The sequence below is a fragment of the Schistocerca piceifrons genome, chromosome 5 (assembly GCF_021461385.2).
Source record: "Schistocerca piceifrons isolate TAMUIC-IGC-003096 chromosome 5, iqSchPice1.1, whole genome shotgun sequence".
NCBI lineage: Eukaryota > Metazoa > Arthropoda > Insecta > Orthoptera > Acrididae > Schistocerca > Schistocerca piceifrons.
In genome coordinates, this window is record NC_060142.1 from 13448847 (window position 1) to 13469117 (window position 20271).

Genomic DNA, 20271 nt, shown 5'->3' on the forward strand with positions numbered 1-20271 from the left:
GCTCATGGCAAGCCCAATTGACTCACCATCGCTGCCAAATTTTTGCCCCCCCCCCCCCCCCCCCAGTGGAGGATTATGTAAGAGGTCCATGATTAAGGAATTTGTTGCTAGCACAGTCAAGCAGATGTAATTTCGAAAGATTCCTCATGCGCTGCCTGCGATATGTAAGCTGTCAGAAAACCTCAGACTAGAGAGAAGTGTTGTATGCGGTAGGAGTAAGCAGTTGCTATCAGTCTGGTGTATCGAGTCGGCTGGGCCAGTTGTGTGGAGCGTTGGCGGTGCCTGAGCGTTGTAGTATAAGGCAAAAGCAGCCTCGCGCATATGTACTATTGTTATATCAAGTCCCATGTAAATGTTTTAAGAAAATCTCTTAGTAATAATCTTTCTTATAAAAATTAACTTTTGACAATTATTCATCTCCATTTAAAGAATTTACTAATTTCTCCAATCCATACTCATTGCAATTATTGTAAAGACAAATCAGTTGTTCCTTTTTATACATGACAAATCTATCGGCCAGCATTGCACTGGGTTGTGCCAGAAAAATTTCTTATAGGAGCAGATATACCTATGCATTATCCAGCGACCTTATTGAGGTAAGAATTTTCAGTTTATTCAGAATGAATTTTCAGGGCCATGACGCAGCACTGCTGATGTCCAAAATTTACCACTTTAAATTCATGTTCAATTATTGAAAGGTTATAAGTGAGCCACAATTTTATTGAGAGATTAGTCACATTGTATTATGGGTAGGTTACGGAATTTTTCTGTTGGGAGGTTACAACATGTAACTATACTGCATTATCTGCCAACTACACAGTAGGATGTCCAATGCAGTGTAAAAACTATAGTGTATATACAGCTTGCATATGGATTTTTAAAGAAAAACAAAATCCCAGGAAAGTCTTGCATTATATGCATACCCATAAGGTGATATCATCTTCAGGTATTTGATCCCTTAGAGTATGCATCTGACATTGACGTATAGCTTAGCCATATTTTTTTGTATATGTATTTCTGTAAATTGTTTCCAGCACTTCCATGCTAAAATTTTAACTATATTCCAGTTGCTGCTGCAGTAATGTCCACTTCTAGAGCGATAGTTGCTTTGTCTTGAAATCATGCTACAATGCACCAATGTGTGTGTGTGTGTGTGTGTGTGTGTGTGTGTGTGTGTGTGTGTGTGTGTTTGAGTGAGTGTTTGTGTGTGTGCATTGGTATATCTATTCATTACATTAAACATCTACAGTCCTTCTCTACTGAATATTCGAACAATGCTTCTTTATATGCAACATATGTATCTCCTACATTTCTAGTGCTCGTGCTGCAAATTTCCCTATACTACAGTTTTGTTCCGGGTTTAAGCCTATTTTACTGGGAAGATGGGAAACCAGCCCAGGGTTTGTGTAAGCACGTATCTGAACAGCTATTGGACTGCATTGTAGAGCAGACATATGCTTACTAATCCAACACACATGTCGCAGAGTCTGAACTTTTTTTTAATGTCTCTGTTAAAATGTGTAACACTGGACTGAACTCTAGGTCGATTTGAACTTATAAATTGGTCACATGATTATGATGTCTTTTCTGATTATGACTCCTAAATCATTTCTGCAGTAACAGAACTACCAAAAAATTTTCGTCTCTACAAAGTAAAACATCCACTGACAGTAAATAAGACAGTAAAAAAAATCATTTCCATCCCGTTTTAAGGCAATGTGTCCTATAATATTAAACGCATTTAGTGAAGGAAGGTAACTTTTTCTACTAATAATAACCTAAAGAAACATCTTGTGCATACTATCAAAAATGCTGATGATCTGTTCTCAGATTCTGGTATTTACAAAATGATCTGCAGTAATTGTCCCAGTAACTATATGGGACAAGCTGGTAGAGTAATCAAGGTGAAATATTACACACATCTGTTGTGAAATAAAAGTAGTCATGTGCATAATTCCACCTCTCCAGAACATTTATTTATTGCTGGTCATCCTCCAAAGGATTTAGAAGGTAACATAATCTTACATAAAGAAGTAAAAGTGAATAGAGTACATTTGTGGGAAGAGCTTGAAATTTTCGAACACTTAGAAACAATGGTATATTTTAAATGATCAGCTTCAGCTTCTAAGTAGACATTTCCTGTCAGACTTAAAGTATCTGCTTATAGCCAAGTAATCAAGCTTACCACCTGGTGTTGGTTCGCACATAGTGTGTGTTTTCCTCATAATTTTGTGTTCAGTAAGAATATATTTCATTTTATTTTATAATCTACTTTATAATCCACGGTTGGATGGTAGTGATCAATTTAGTAAAGTACCATTTTGGACCTATTTCCTCCCCCCCCCCCCCCTCCATTTTCATTTTTCAGTGTGATTTATTCTACCTATAACACTGTGATTTTAGACATACACACTGGTTAGTGAGGCTTCATTTACTATTTCACTGGTTATTTTGCAACAGTCACTTCCTAGTATATTTGTTCATATAACATGCTTTAACAGTATGAGCACTCCCCTTAGCATGACGCTTTACAAGTGATGATCTGCCCAGCTACTTCCCTCTGTTCATAAGTTGCATTTGTCTTTCAATATATGCATTTTCTTTGTCTCAGTGTGTTCTTTTACAGAAGCCCAGCTTGACAGTCATCAGTTGGCTATGTCTAGTGTTGAGACTCTTGTACAGTGATAATGTTCCTTGCAGTAGTTTTGCTGTGATACTCATGCTAGTTATAGTTGTCTACTCATGCACAAGTGCTGCTCGTTCGGTTTACGTATTTTGTAGAATGTCTGTTCTGTTCACCTTAGATTGCAGGTCCTTTATAAGCCATATGACTTTAATGACACTCTTTTTTTACCCCCTTCTCCTCTCCCTTTCTTCAACTATTTAATTAATATGTTAATTCTGCTAATAATATGTACTAAAGTGCGCGTCATTTATAACGGCGGCCGAGTTTAGGTTCCTTCTGCGCATATGACGTCACAAAACACATTCAGCCAATGAACAGAGAACGACGTTGCCAGAGCTCGACTGCAGTGCAGAGCACGGACGAGTGTCTTCAGTTTTAGAAACGTTCAGTCATAAATAAAGTAATTGAACAAAAGCAATGTCTTGATAGCAGACTCTCTTTTACAGAAAGTTTGGAAAAAGCATTCTTTATACCAATTGCTTTATATTCTATTAATTAATTAAACCAAACAAGCAATAAGCCTCTTAATTCAGGTGATACCAAGGAAAGGTGTTGTGTATCATTCTCACTAACTGCTTTTTCGCAATAAAGAATGGCGGTAATTGTTTATTTCCTATTGTACTTCAACAAAACGTGAATAATTCATAATCATACCAACAGTGTTTGTCTGTATTTTGCGTGATATTTTAAAGTCCTCCGGGAGATGTATTGAATGATGAGCTGCATTAGTGTACTGGTTAAAGTGAATGACTGCTAAGCGAAAGGTTCTGAGTTCAAACTTTGTTCAGTGCTTAATATTTTCTTTATTTAAAAACAATATCGAAGTGTCTTACTTCATCAATTTTATTCGTTTGGATTTAATTTTTTGAAATTTCTAGTGGCAACTAAAATCGACCATACGGGAAGTATACACTATGGACTTTTACCGCTGCAAACTCATCAGAATTTCGTGCAATGGTTTACTACATCTAATGCTGCACAATAACTGCTTTGAACATCGAAACAAAATTAAGTCATTTACGGGGGTAAGGTATCAGTCAAGAAGATATGTAAAAATCAAATTTTTGGGCCAAATAGTTTTTGTGAAATCTAATGATAAAATGTTTCAAAGCAGTCGAAACACCATGTCTCTGCACAGGCGAGCAGGGCAATGATGACAAAATCGCACACATCGCGGAATGCGGGGAGCACGTCTCTGTAGCAGCGAAAGAGTTAAGGCAGCCGTGGTGGCTTTCTTTCATAAACTGCGCACTCCCCCCTAAACGTAAGTTGTGAACTATTCTATGGCGCTGCTTCTCTTGGCGTGTACAACTGGCAACGCAGCAATCTCCCGCATCTGGGCGGGCATGTGCGAACTGCCAAGATAAAAGAATTGAACTATAGTGAAATCACACATACTACTCATTGCAGCAATATGTATATAGAAAGTGCAGGAGCACCAATATGAAAGGTGGGTTATGGCTAGTGCCCCTGCTCTTCAACCAATCAGCGCATGTCACTAGCTCTGAACGTGACATATTTACATGTTGTAGGGCCTGATGCCACATTTATACTTAGGTGTCAGTGTTATACATATTTTTCATGTGGTATACTGTATGTTGCTGTTGCCTGTGTCAAATATGTGATTTTTTCAATTAAAAGAGTTAAGACAAAGCCCTACAGTAGATATCTAATACTTTTATATAAAGTATCAAATGATGATCAATTGGATGACATGTATTAGATAGTCAATGACTCCCACACTTACTATAGGTAATATGATTTTATGCATGTATGCTTCACTCCATCTCTTATTTCTAATCCCATACTATTACATTCACGAGACAATGTTCTAAGGCTAATACCTGTATAGATTTTAAACAATGATGGTGACATGGGACAGCCCTGTAAAAGACCTTTGCTTGTTCTAAATTTCTGTGAAAGTTTATTACCAACTTTCACTTGGCAAATGTTATCTTTATACATGTCTTGTATTATTTTAATCAAGGAAGGGCTTATGTTTGCCATATGTAGTGCTCTCCAAAGTAATTTTCTTGGAACAGTATCATACGCTTTTTTCTGTTAAGATTGCAAGTTTAATGATTCTCCGTGTGACTTGAGTTAACTGCTGAACCGTCAAACAATACAACGCGTTTTTTGTTCAGTTGCTCTGTTATGCCTCTCATTTTAATAAAAACTATCTAATAGTTTTTAGCTTTACATGTGTTATTTTATCGTAAGAAACTAAAATACAACAGGTTATGGGCCCAGGTTAGTTTTAAATAAACAGAATCTGCGATAAATACCTGGCCCTAAGTGTACTCTCACATATAGTTACGCCGAGATGGCAACTGAAGCGGAAAAGTATCGTATTCCTTTATTCGACGGAACAAATTTCAATAACTGGAAATTCAGGATGAAAATTCTCCTTGAGGAACTGGAACTATTACCATTTGTGCAAGCGAATTATCTCACAAAGGTGGAATTTGTCGAGTGTGTGTGTGTGTTTGAGGTTTACGGGCGCAACAGCGTGGTCATCAGCGCCCAAACGCATAAAAACAGGAACACATGCAGTGAAGGGACTAAGACGGACAGCGAACAAGGAGAACGGCGAAAAGACACAGACCTGACGCAGTTTCAAATCCTCACAGACAGAGGCAAAACAAGAGGAGAAGGAACACACTAAAAAGGAAGGGAAACAAGGAAAAGAGAACAGAAACCGAAGGGAAACAAGGAGGTAATCGTGACTGGCTGACCTCTTACCTAAAACCTGGGTGAGCCAGTCACCCAGCAGCACATTAAAACCCTCTCCCTAAAATCCGAGACAACAAATTGGACAGGACACAAAACCGTAAGACCTTAACTACAGTCGTTGCGTCATCTTGTAAAATAGAAGGCAAATCCGGTGGCAAAGAAACCACCGCCCTCTGGTCAGAGAATAAATGACAGTTAAGTAAAATGTGGCGGACAGTAATCTGGACGCCACAAGCACTGCAGATTGGGGGGTCCTCCCGCCGGAGTAAAAAACCATGTGTTAAGGGACTGTGCCCGATGCGGAGGCGAGTGAGGAGAACCTCATCCCGCCTGCATGACTGGTAGGACATACGCCATGGCCGCGTGGTGGCCTTGACCAGACGCAGCTTATTGTCACCGACTGCCAGCCACTCCTCTTCCCAATGACAGCAAAATCGTCCACAAACAAGGAGCATTGGGCAGGACTCCGGATAGTGGACGTGATACTGTTAATGGCGACGGCAAAGAGGGCGACACTTAAAACGCTTCCCTGAGGAACACCATTCTCCTGCACATACAAATCAGATAGCACATTACCAACCCTATATCGAAAGAGGCGGTGGGAAAGAAAGGACCGAATGAAGATGGGGAGACGGCCACGAAAACCCCACTCATGGAGTTGATTGAGGATATGGCGGCGCCAAGTAGTGTCATACGCCTGATGAATGTCAAAGAAGACACCGAGACAATGCTGGTTACGTAGGAAGGCCTGCTGGATGGCCGCCTCAAGCAGGGTCAAGTTGTCTATAGTTGAACGACATCTCCGAAAGCCACACTGCGAGGGGCTAAGGAGCTGCCTGGTTTCGAGCAGCCAAACCAGGCGACGGTTGACCATGCGTTCTAACGTCTTCCCAACACAGCTCGTCAAAGCAATACTTCGGTAACTGCTGGGATGCGTTCGGTCCTTCCCCAGTTTGAGGAGGGGAATCAAAATCGTCTCCCTCCACGAGCCAGATAACCATATCATATTAAAAAAATTCAGCAAAACTTCCTTGGAAGGCAGTAACAAGTGCTGCAGCATGCTGTACCGGATTTGATTATGGCCAGGCGCAGTATCATGAGCCTCAGACAGCGCCGAATCCAGTTCCCACATTGTGAAGGGGCAGTTGTAGGGTTCAGAATTTGGAGACCGGAAGTCCAAGTGACCTCTCTCGATGGCAGTGCGGTAGCGGCAGAAATCTGGATCACAGTTAATAGTGGCGGTAGATGCCGCAAAATGCATGGCCAGTGTCTGGGCAATGTCTCTCGGCGCCGTGAGTAGACAACCCTGATGCAGCAATGCTGTGACAGGTAGCTGGCCGAGTTTCCCGGAAATCCTCCTGATGGCTTCCCATACTTTCGTAGAATTAGTGGAATGGGAGATGGAGTTCAAGAACGATTGCCATGACCGTCGTTTGCTCTCTTTAATCACTCGCCGCGCTTTGGCCCTTGCCACCCGAAAGGCCGCAAGATTGTCAGCTGAGGGACAGCACTTGAAGCAGCGCAGAGCTGCATGGCGGGCTAGGATGGCTGAGCGACACTCAGTGGTCCACCAAGGGACAGGACGCCTCTTGGGATGACCGGATGACCGTGGGATTGACAATTCAGCAGCATGGGAGGCTGTAACATGGTCTACCCATTCGTGGACGCTGGCACGGTCTTCCAAAACAGCCAGTTGGCTGAAAAGTGTCCAGTCAGCTCTGCAGAGGTGCCACCGAGGCGGCACTGGTAATGCCATAGCCTCAGCCAGGAGGCGAATCCAAAGGGGGAAGTGGTCACTAGAATGGAGGTCTGCAGCAACCTCCCACAGAGCAGAATCCGCGAGTGCTGGAGAGCAAAAGGAAAGGTCAATAGCTGATGACGACCCAGAAGCAGTACAGAAATGAGTGGGAGCACCAGAGTTGAGGATGCATAGTTCTTCAGACATCATGAGACTTTCCAGAATGCGACCCCTGGGGCAAGTAGTCGAAGAGCCCCATAAGACATTATGAGCATTGAAGTCCCCCAGAAGAAGAAATGGGCGGGGGAGTTGGCTAATAAGGTCTGTGAGAGCCTCAGAGTCTATCGCATCCTGAGGTGGTAAGTAAAGTGAACAGACTGTGAGCCTCCGACCCACAAGAAGGTCAACTGCAACTGCTTGCAAGTCTGTAACGAGAGGGAGCTCAGATGAGGGGTGGATGTCACGGACAAAATCTGCAACACCACCCTTTGCTCTTTCCCCCGTCAGATCATCTTTCCGATATACGATATAGCCCCATAAAGAAGGAGCATCAGTGGCCCGAAAATGTGTCTCTTGGAGACATAAGCACAAAGGGCACTCTCGTACAAGGAGTTGTAATTCGGCCACATGCGTCCTGAACCCATTCAGGTTCCACTGTAATAGGGAAGCCAGTGATCAGGGTGGCTGAACTTTCACCCTGCCTCTGTGTTTTTGAGGAGAGCCCATACTGGCCGGAGATTTATTCCTGGGGCGAGAAGATCGCCCCCGGTCGACATCAATGTCCATCAGCTCCGATGACCCACGGGAGATGTCAGACAGTACGATGGCCTCGTCATCGGACCGACCCTGACCAGTCTCCTCAGGTGGCAAAACCTTCACCTTCGGCGTCTTTGTCTTGGGGGGCTTAGAAGGCAGTGCCTTGGCAGCAGGTGGAGGTGTACCCGCCTGGGCAGAAGGCGCCATATGGGAAGAGGCAGGAAGTACCCCAATGTCAGCAACCACGGCCTTGTCCGACGTTGCGGGGAGAGCCACAGGGTTCAAAACAACCGCAGCAGCACAAGTGCACAGGCAAACGCAGGTATTAGTGCTAACACTAGCAACCTCCGTTTGCGTAGCATCAGTGGCCATTTGTACCGGTTTTTTCAGAGTGGAAGCGAAAGATGTCGTAAACACAGGAGGTTGCATGGCCTTAAAGAGCTTCTTGGCCTCACCATAGGGGATACGCTTAGATGTTTTGATCTCCTGGATCTTCCGTTCGTCGAGATAGTTGGGGCAGACCCGGCTCCAGACAGGGTGACTCCCAGAGCAATTCACACCCTTCACAGGCGAAGAACAATCGGCTCCTTCATGGGCAGGCAGACCACATTTACCACAAGTGGCTATCCCATTGCACCCCAACGTAGTATGCCCAAAGCGTTGACATTTAAAACAGCGCATTGGGTTGGGGAAATATGGCCTTACTGGCAAACGTAAGAACCCCGCTTTAACATGCTCTGGGAGTCGTGGGCAACTGAACGTGAGAATAAACGAGTCGGATTTGACTAGGTTCCCATCGACTCGTTTCATAATATGCTGCACGTCAACAATACCTTCATCAGCCCATTCAGATTTTAACTCATCTGTGGGGATATCCACCAAGTCCCTACATGTCACAACACCCTTACTGTAGTTCAGAGTGGAGTGGAGCTCAGTCTCAATAGTGTACTCACCGAGACAGGTTGCTTTCTGAAGAGAAGTGACCTGACGGGAACTAGATGTCTCAACTAACAGAGTCCCATTGCGCAGTCGCTTCACAGATTTAAGTGTTCCTGCAATTCCCTCAAGACCCTTGTGGATGTAAAAGGGAGAAACCCTCTCAAAGCTACCCTCCTTCCGTTTAATAATCAAAAACACATTCTGATTATCAGCATGTGCTCTGTTACGACAGTCTGATAAATCTCGATCAACACTAGGCGCTGGAGGACTCGCAGCACGAAGTCGCTTCTTCGATGGGATGTGTTTTCCTACCAGTGGCCCACCCAAGCCACTGGTAGGGGGAAATGTAGAGGTCGAAGGGTCCATTGCGGTCCCACGAGCAGCTAGGGAACTAAAGGTCCGCTCAGACAGAGCCCCGCGTGCCTGAGTAAGCCTTATACAACTGGGGTGTGGCAGGTGCCCCAGAGGTTGCCCGCTTGCGACTGTTCCACCTCAACAGCCATGCATCTCATAGGCGCGGAGCACACCGGAAGATTGAAGGGTTTTTATAGAGGTTGGCCTTCCTCGCAATCCAGGTGGTCAAGCCAAGATTACCATTCCTCGCAGCACACAACATTCCACCGCCGCGCCATACGGTGGTCGCTGAAGCATGTCCGGGGGTTGCGGTGACAGGAGACCTGCGGCGCCGACCAGTCCCCAGCTCAGGACCCCAGGGCCGCCAAGCCCGTACTCAGCAATGAATGCTGAGCCCCTGGGGGCTGGAATTTGTCGATGGAGAGGAGAACATGCAGTGTGTCACAAAGGAAACACGATTGGCTGAAATGGTTAAACAAGATCGTAAATATAAGTCTCATCTGGTTCAACGCATTGCCGACAGTCACTTGGAATACGCGAAAGATAAGGTAACTTCTTTTGATTTAAGGACCTCTCTGTGCAATACGTTCGAGAGAAAAGGAATTGCAGGTCAGCTTCTGTTGAGAAAACAAATGTTAACTATGAAATTTAATGTAACAAATAATTTGCCAGTTAAGTTTGATAAACTTACTCGTGATTTACGTTCGACTGGAGCTACTGTCGAAGAAATGGACATTGTGTGCCATTTGCTTTTAACGATGCCTGCAGAATACAACGTAGTGGTCACTGCAATCGAAACGCTCACAATGAAAGACTTGATGCTGAGCTTCGTGAAAAATAGGCTACTGGATGAAGAATCGAAGCGGAAGGGAGTCATCAAGAAAAACAAAAATGATGATACATCGCCTCTTACAGCTTTTCTGACTCAACGGTATCTAAAAAGGGATTCGTCAAACACCAGTATAACAAGAAGTCAGCAAGGATCTTCTTTCAACTTTACTTGTCACCGATGCGGGAAGCCTGGACACAAAAGGGGTAATTGTAGGCCGGCCGAAGTGGCCAAGCGGTTCTAGGCGGTACAGTCTGGAGCTGCACGATCGCTACGGTCACAGGTTCGAATCCTGCCTCGGGCATGGATGTTTGTGATTTCCTTAGGTTAGTTAGGTTTAAGTAGTTCTAAGTTCTAGGGGACTGATGATCTCAGAAGTTAAGTCCCATAGTGCTCAGAGCCATTTGAACCATTTTTGCTAATTGTAGAGTGAAGGTACCAAACAACAACTGAGGAAAACTCAGGAATCAGAAACTCTGTGGCTGTATCTAATATCAAAGACAAAGATTTTTTATTATTTTATTTATTTATTTATTTATTGCAGTATCAAATGAAGATCAGTCAACAAACAACATAAATTGGTTCTTGGACTCCAGAGCAACAGAACATCTGATTAATAGTAAGATAGCTCTCACTAATTTAAGGAAACTGGAATAGCCAATTAAAGTTATAGTAGCTCAGTCAAGCATTTTTCTTGAGGCTACAGTAAAAGGAAAAATAAAAGTCACTAGTATGGTAAAAGGAAAGGAATTCAGATTACGATTACAGATGTTTTATCTGTGCCTGATCTTAATTATAATTTGCTCTCAGTTAGAAAACTAGAAATGAATGGTTTTAGTATCACATTTTGAAAGGTTCATGGTTTAATAAAAAAAGGAAAATAAACTGTTGCCATTGCAAATAGGAATGAATCTCAGATATCTGTTCCATATTTTTTGCAGCAAAAAGCCTTATCAGCTGCTTCAACTGCAACTAATGCGAAACTGTAACATAGCAGATTAGGTCATTTGACTTATGATAACATTAAATGCCTCCAGTCACACTTGAACAATATTCACAGAAAAATGTTCAAATTGTGTCAAAAGAAAACAATCACAGCTGCCATGCAATCACAATAGGAAATTTGCCACCAGACCTCTTCAGTTGGTCCACAGTGGTCTGTGTGGGCCAATTGCACCTGAATCGTTCGACGGAAAGAAGTATATGCTCGTCGACGACTTTATACATTTCACAGTGGCCTATGCACTGGAATCGAAGTCAGAGGTAACTCGCTACCTGAAGATGCTTCATGCCATGGCTACAGCTCATTTCACCTCGAAGATTAGCAGACTGCACTGTGACAGTACTAGTGAATATAGGTCAAACGGATTGAAACAGTTTTTTGAAGAACAAGAAATATAGTTTGAGTTTACAATCAGATATACTCCTCAGCAAAATAATGTTTCAGAGCGAATGAACAGAATTACTATTGAGAAAACTCGTAGTATTCTACTTCAGTGTAAATTAGATAAAATGTTACCAGAAGCTGCTCGTACTGCCGTGTACCTACTTAATAGAAGGAAGGAAAGGTGCCTGCAGCTTTGTGGTATAACGAGAAACCCAATTTGAGTAAGTTGAGAGTGTTCGGATGTATTGCTTATCTACTGGTACCAAAGGAATTGCGAACAGGGAAATTTGAAGGCAAGTCCTTAAAATGCTATTTCACTGGTTGCTGTCCTAATGGTTACAAGCTTTGGCATCCAGATGAAGGAAAAATAGTCACAGGAAGGAACATTGTTTTCTACGAACGAAGATTTGACTTTGAAAGTAAACCAGCTGAGGACTGGATCCCAGAATCTGCACAGGGATCATCCGCGAAGGATGATAATGAAGAAGACATTGCCGAAGAAGATGCCAAACTAAGTGATGGAGGTCATGAAAGAATTCCCACACCTGAACTGGTCAGTGACGAAGAGGAAGCTGAAAATTTATCAGAAAAGACAGCTGTTCAGTGTTCTACCAGGAAGAGGAACCCTCCTAAATATCTGAAAGAGTATGCTGTTCCTGCACTCAATGCTGATTCATTTGTGGATGATGTACCGAAAAGTTACAAGGAAACTGCAAATAGTGAAGATAAGTAATACTGGTATAAAGCTGTACAGGTTGAAACTGACTCTATAAAGGAAAACAAGACTTGGATCTTTGTTAAATTGCCAACTGGAAGGAAGACTATTGGCAGTAAGTGAGTGTTCAAATTGAAAAAAGCACAAGGATGGAAATATCAAAAGACAAGGCTAGACTTGTGGCAAAAGGATATTCACAGAAAAGGGGATTTCACTACGATGAAACATATGCACCAGTGGCTCAACTTGCAACTGTTAGAATAATGGTAGTTATTGCAAACCAACTAGGACTGGTTCTGGAACAATTTGATGTCGCCAGCGCTTTTCTTCACGGATTAGTCAAGCAGGAAATATTCACGACTATTCCTGGAGTGGGCATTCCAGAAGAACTGAAAGACACAACTGGTTTGGTTTACAGGTTACAGAAATCTTTATACAGCTTAAAGCAAGCACCAAGCACCACTAGCATAGAATCACTCTATTCATACCTTTCTTATATCTATATGATACACTCAGTCAGAAGCAGATAATTGTCTTTGCCATACGATTTTAAAGGAATTTGTCATTTATATTGTGCTCTATGTTGATGACATTTTGATGGCAGGAAAAAGTAAAGAGGAAATGGACAGAGTGAAATTTAAGTTAAAGCAGAAGTTCAAAATAAAGGAACTGGGAGAACCACAATCATACTTGGGAAGAGAGATTTCTATTAACAATGGAGAAATGTATCTGATTAACATCATATTTTAAGAATTTGCTACAACGATCCAGCATGCAAGATTGAAATCCGGCCAAGACGTCTATGGAAGTTAAACTGGAAATCAAGGAAGGGGAAATGGTCAATAAACCCTGCAGAGAGTTGACTGGATGTTTGATATACGCGATGTCAGAACAAGACCTGATTTGTGTGCTGTGGCCAACTTCTTGAGCAGATACCAAAACAATCCATCGGAACAACTCTGGAAAAGCTTAAAAACAGTTTTTAGGTATATCAAAGGAACTGTCAATATAAGACTATATTATCGAAAGGGGAATGAAGAAGTCCTTCTGGCCTATGCTGATGCAAACCGGAATAGAAACGAAGACGCAAGATCTACCTCTGGTTATCTATTAAAATGTTTTGGAAACACCGTCTGTTAGGCAACAAAGAAACATACTAGTGTTGCTTTGTCTTCTGCAGAGGCAGAATATGTAGCTCCGGCGACAGCTGCAGCTGAGTTACTCTGGGTGATTTGCTGGACGATATTCAAATTCCACTCCAGCTAACAATTCGTATATTTGAGGATAATCAGCACTTGCGTTAAGTGCTGTACCATCAAAGAGTAAAACAGGTGTTTTTTATTCAGTTGTTCTGTTACGCCTTTCAGTTTAATAAAAACCATCTAATAGTTTTTAACTTTACATGTTATTTTATCATAGGAAACTAAAATACAACAGTTGTGAAACAAATACTTTCCAATAATTTTTTAAAAACCTGACAGTGGCACAAGCTTATAGTTACCCATACGGCGCTGATCGTCTTTTTCATAGAATAATACTACTTTTGCTATTTTCAGCTACTTTTATAATTATTTGTAGTCCTTCTAAAAATAAGTATACAATGGTTCGTGCTCCAAGAATGACCATAAATTCAATCGTAAAATGTTTACGTGGCCATGAAAAAAAAAACAAAAAAACAAAAAACAAGGAAGCAAACACATACAACTACTTCACGTTTAATAACTGTAGACAAACAAGTCGTAGTACGGATCTGTAGCCCGTGTGTGCTCTTTAGCGACATGATCGATTAGCAAAATGAGAATGTTGACTTTGGAACACAGACACATATATAGTCTCTGGCGTGTCAGCTGTAATTAGCGAAGTGACTGAATAATAGCTTGGAATACTGAGAAACAGCGCTGGCGCAATCAAAAGTGTCAGATAATTTAAGGCGGAACGGAAGGTCGCTGTTGATACTGTCATTATGTTCAGCGGGGATTATACTTAAGTACTGTTGTTGGGCGTCATGGTGGCAAAGACGAAAAAGGCAAAGTGTGCACATTACACGGGAGTGATGAGCATTAAAATTTGCGAACAAAATGCTATGCAGATAAGGACAAAATAAGGCGCTCTCATAAACGAGCCGCGCTTTCTTGAAAATGGGATAAGCGCCGCTGAATGGTTGTCATACATCAGTTTGAGAGTAAATCAATGACTTGCACGTCAAAAGACGTGAAAGACAGAACAATTTCTGTGGAGCAGCACCATCATGATATGAATGTTCCATAACGCTATAACATTTTCAGCTTTCTGCTTAACGTACTGCACTGTTTACAACATGATAAGTAAGTGTCCTATTTCATCATCTTCTATAGCACTTGTTTAGTAGTTGAGAACCTATCAAGAACCATTATTTTTCTTGCAGCCTCTGAACCTGTTGGTCGTAGGCGTCTGAGTTTTCACATAGTCAAAATAAGTGAGATGTTCACTTGCTTCGACGTGGCGGTAAATGAAGAGAATATCAATGAAGGAGCTAAACGTTGTGTTTATTGGTAGCAGTTACGAAGACTGGATTGACAGTACCTGCTACACAGTATAAAAGTGCAAACACACTTGCTTTTGTTACGTGTTTCAAATCAGTAAAGAGAAAATAGTGCTTTTTCATATTCTGTGATAAATTACATTCATATGATTAGTGAAAAGCCATCAACTGTGAAGAATTCAAATACTTTGTAATAGCAGTGACAACAGATACCATCCACCATGTTTACTAGTTGATTGAAGCCATCTGTGATCATTGAATATTCAGAAAAGACTGAAGTTTGGCAATAAGCTATACACAGAACTAATGTAGTTACCATATTTAATGCCACTATTTTAGTGTACTTATCTATTGTCTCATGTTGAGAACAATATATGTCTTCCATTTTTGTGCTTGTGTGAAAAATTTCCACAGTTAAATTATTGTACTAGGATTTATATTACTCATTAATGTACAGAAAAACACTTAAAATGATGTGCAATAATATGTATATTTATGGAGATTTATTTAAATAAAACTATTGCAGTGGCAGACACGGATTGTCAGATGCAACTTAATGGATCAAACAATGGAAAATCCAGGACGGAATGCAACAATATTATGAAAATATTATGTAACTTACACGGGCTACACATGTTTCTGCAATTACAGACTTTTTTGTCAATTCGTATAGACTACACAATAAAGATGGTACAGAAGTAAAATCTGATCTTTGTAGTCAAATTTAACTATGCCACATTGAGACCAGCCTTTCTATTTCTCTGTTCCAGTGTTCTCTTGTTTCCCTATATGTCTGTCAATAACTTGCTAAATAGTTACATCTACAGGGTTCCAAATTTCTTCCTCCTACTTTTACACTGAAGGAAACAGGTTTAGTGACTTCACCAGTGAAGTCTGAGAATGCTTCACTGGTGATGCTGAACTGTCAAAGGAAACTGAAGCATGAATTTATATTTAGTTTTGAGATTCAGTTGTAATAAATGCCTGACATTTAAAACGTCCTTAAGTTATTTTTGTTTGATGACAGCAGGAGATATTAGATGATACTTACAACAGATATATACAGTTGTTCATAATGGGATCATAGCTCTAAATCCAGGTTTTAAATCCTGCCAGAAGCTGTAAGTCTTCCATTGTTTGAATCCTGCGAGGGAACTTTCAAATGTTATGTGGTGCACCATTTGCTGCTCTTAACTACGATCACATTGAGGAAGAGGCTTCCATGCCCATTGATGCAGCAGTGCTCCACATCTGTCCCGAGCCATTGTACAATCAGACACTAGGGTTCCGCTAATGAAAATTTTGAGTGAATTGATCATCCTGGATTGGTTTTTTTATTCTTGTCCATGTGTTGATGGTGGTTGAATATTACTTGGGACCAGCAACTAGTGTGTGATGGTGGGGAAAACGCACCCTATAATGAGCCACATGCTTGATTGATTTGTGTGTTCACTATTTTAGTGGGAGCACTGTGTAGCAAGATGGAACAGTGGTACTCTGTGAATAATAATAATTTTATTGTCATTAGGCATTACAGCTCTAAACAATGTCACACATTATTATATAATACAGTTAAGAGATAGTGGGCTAGTTATTAACATTACATTTTTAAGTCACCAGTGATGAATTCCTTTATATCATAGAATGGGTGCGCATCTAACCAGTCATGCAGTGTTTGTTTTAGCAATTGTTTGGGTAAAATCTTGTACAGTTTATGGAAGCTTATTAAGTAATTCGTGCCCTGTGAGTTCACAGATGTTTATAGTAAGGTGCTGTAAATGAAGCTCTATAATAAGTCTGTCTGCGCAGAGTTTATTTAAATATGCAATAGCTTACACTCAATGGCAGATGATAATAACACACACACACAGGATAAAAAAATCTGAACAATGGAAATTAACACAAACAAAATGAAAAACAAGTGTTGCTGCCTTGAAACAACATTAACATTGTGTCACTAACACCCTCCCTCAACTCATTGTAGTAAAAACTGAATTGCAAGATTGAAGTCAGTCCTAGCAAGGCTCTAAATGTTTCAAATTTTATTTTACCAAGTGGCTTTGTCAAAACATCAGATTGTTGCTCATTTATGCTAATATGCTGTAACAGAACTTCCTTAGCAAACACTCTCCATAAAAAATAAAATTTTGACTTCGATGTGCTTAAGTTTGTGATAGATAAAGGCTTGTTACTGACATTATCTTCATAAAGTAAAACAGCTATTTGACAGTGAGAAAGACTATAATAAAAATTACTCAGCCAAGAAGCTTTGCTAGTTTCAGTTAAAAATTCTGATTCTGTTGATGATAAGAGACTGGGAGTTGCCTCTTAGACGCCTTTGAAACTCAACAACCCAAACCTTTGAAAAGATAACCTCCTGTGGACTTTCTATCTTCTCCATTACCAACTCAGTCAGAGTCAACATAGCCAATTATAGGATAAGTACAATTTTTATCTCTAGCACATAACAGACTCAGTTTTACGGTTCATGCAATACATGTTTTAAGGCATTCCGTAAGTCCAGACTTGTACACGATTGGTACCTGTGCCACGCAAACATCTGGTCCAGAACCTAACATAGTATATATCTTTTCTCATTGTCTTCTTTTTCAGATTTTTCTTTTTCTAACACACTGTGATCAAAATTTACCTCCATGGGAGTTGTAGCACAAATTCAATCATATCAAAAACTTTCAATAATTTTTCAAGATGGCTACATTGACAAATAGTAACTGTACACTCTCTTAAATTTTGAACAACATCTGTTCCCAACTAGTTCCTAATCAGACCCAAAACTTTAAGCTTTAAATTGTCAGTTTCACTCTGGGAAGTTGAAGCTATCAGTAGATCATCAATGTGAACAAGTGTGTTTTATGGCTATTTTCTATCTGTATATACCAATATTACTGCAAATCACTTCTTACAATTCCTAAGCCAGTTGTTATACAACATATGTCACTGGCTGCTTAGATGCAGTGTAGACCGGTGGTTTGGTCCACAACCATATCAACAGAGTCATGCTAATTGCCAGTAAATTCACATATTATGCAAGTGTTCTCAAATTTATTTTGACAGAATTGGTTTATACAACTGAAGATACATGTTTTGACGATGACTTGGGTTCTACTAAAGTCTAATGGTTTATAATATGTGTAACACTTCATTATGGCTTAAAGCCGAAATCTAGATTGTGAAATAAAACCTACTGTACAGTCAAAACATTTTATAGATAGGAAAGATATCCTCATTACATAAATACAGGAAAAGTCTCACTGAGGTCAATTTTGCTACTGGACGGCATATACCTGAATAAGTCAATGTCTGTTGGATACCAATAGCTGCAAGATGAGCTTAATAAGAAACAAGATTATCTTTCTCATCTCTTTTTCACTTGAAAACCCACTATGTGTCAAAAATGTTACAATTATTTGGCTTGCATACATAATCCCACATATTATTTTCTTCTAGGGCAATTGGCTCTCTTGCTATGTCATCTTTCCATTTTTCAGCATTGCACTACAAAACATTGCTTCAGCATAGGTTCTGTGGTTGTCATCATTCCCTGCTGTCAACAAGCTCAACTCGTAATCCTGTAAGTAATTCGGGTATTGAATATTTCTCCTGGGTCTCGAATTGTATGCCTTATTATCTGGGTTTTCCTTGTCATCCTTGAAAGAGTCATCTCTCTTTTCTCTGTCTTCACTGATTTCTTGTTCCTCTCTAAGCTGACTTCTGTTTTATTTTGCAACCTGAATCCTCATTTCTTCTGCTTTCTGCCACTCGGATTCTGAAATTTTATATATGTTACACATCAGTTTTCTTCTCCATTTCAGGGAGTGCTGACAGCATGTAAACTACATCCTGATGCACCTCACCTCAGAGTTGTTTGTTGAAGGTATAAATATAGTGTACCACTTCACATCATCATCATAACCCATAAATAAACCTATCTTATTTTTGGGGCCTTGTTTCAATCTCCTTTCTTTCAGTATAAGGACCATCACATGAATCGCTAATATTTCCAGATCTTCTAAGGGTAATTCTCTGCCATAAAAGGCTTTGAAAGGAGTTTTACCTCTCACAGGACTTGGACCAGTTCAGGACAGTACAAAAGCTGCCATGTTAACTGCTTCACCCCAGAAATGCTTGAGCACTCTTTAAATCATTGAATGGGCAGCTTCATCCAAGCTGCACATTTCTCTTTCTGCACTTCGAATTAGCAGTGGTGTGTACACAAAAAATGTACCTAACTCAGTGTTCATTAACTACAGTCTATTATCACTCCTTAGAACTTTAATTTTCAGATCAGTTTTGCTCTTTTCTTTTGCAATAAAATTTCTGAGCCAACCTCTTAACTTCATCCTTGTGTTACATAAAGAATACTTTGCGATAACTGAGCAGTAATCCTTCAAGAACAAAAAATATCTCTCTCCTTGAAGTGAATGCATCTGTAGACATTTGCTTGAAACAATTCATGTGGGGCATTAGCTCTTGGTGAACTGACTGGGATGTTGTTTCCTGCCAAACCCTCTTCACAAGTGACAAAGTGGTCAATGAAGCCCAGTCCTTTACATAACAAGAGCTCTCTCTGGTGTGTAATGCTCTGATGGAACAATTTCAACATGTTTAGACAAATTTACCAGACCACTATCAATACTGACCAATGAAAAGTCACTAGTGTCATTACCTTCAGCCATAGAGTGCATTTTATCTGTACACATCAAGGTAATGATCAACAGCTCTGATTGTGTTCCATTTGGGAAAAACAACATAGAGTACATGCTATTGATACATTCAGATAATGCACGAACTTCAACTTTACTGTTCAAGAAATCACATCATTCCTTGTTTGACGCTAAACACATATTGTCCAACACAGTACGCACCGGAAACAGATTGAATTCCATTTCAGGCTCAAAAAGCACTAAGTACTGTTCTGAAAAAATTAACCATGTTCCATACACAGAGTTTCACAGTAACTTTCATTTGAGCTTACCAAACTGTCCAGTTGCTTAAACAGTTCTCCGTTATTGCCCTTATGCTCAATAGCACCCGTAGCCATGAACCAGTAATCTTCTAGGTCAACTTCTTGACTCATATGCATAAAGGCATGTACATCCTGAGCTTTTTTGCATTCCTTGGACTTCAACAACCTACAATAGACTTCAAATGGTATCTTTTCTTACAATAATTGCAGCTTCTCATTTTCACTTTATTTTTACAGTCCTTTACAAAGTGGCCCTCATTACCACAAGCATAACAGATAATTTTTTGCTGCCTGCTTACACTAGCCAAAACTACCTCTAGCTGACTGGATGAATTGTTTCTATTTTCCTCAATGAGGAATCCCGAAGTTAACTCACTAAGTGTTTGCTTCTCAAAGGGGCAGACTCCCATGCTGAAAATATATTTATATCTTTCTGGCAATGACATCAACCGCCTTGGTATAATCATTTTCTCTGAAAGTGGTTCGCTAGCTTGCTTCAGTTTACTGTTAAGTTCGTTTATATTTGACATAGCTGCAACCACCGCATCATCACCAAATTGAGACGAGAAAACTTTTGCTGGAGTAGTTGAATGCCCACTGTGGACACACTCTTGTACACAGTCTTC

At 40.6% G+C, this 20271-nt stretch overlaps 1 long non-coding RNA gene across 1 annotated transcript; it reads left to right on the top strand.

Moving 5' to 3' along the window:
- The first annotated feature begins 13956 nt into the window (after positions 1 to 13956).
- On the top strand, positions 13957 to 15362 carry LOC124798473. Its single transcript, XR_007016945.1, has 2 exons — positions 13957 to 14461; positions 14542 to 15362. It is a non-coding gene; the product is annotated as an uncharacterized LOC124798473 (long non-coding RNA).
- Positions 15363 to 20271: the final 4909 nt, after the last annotated feature.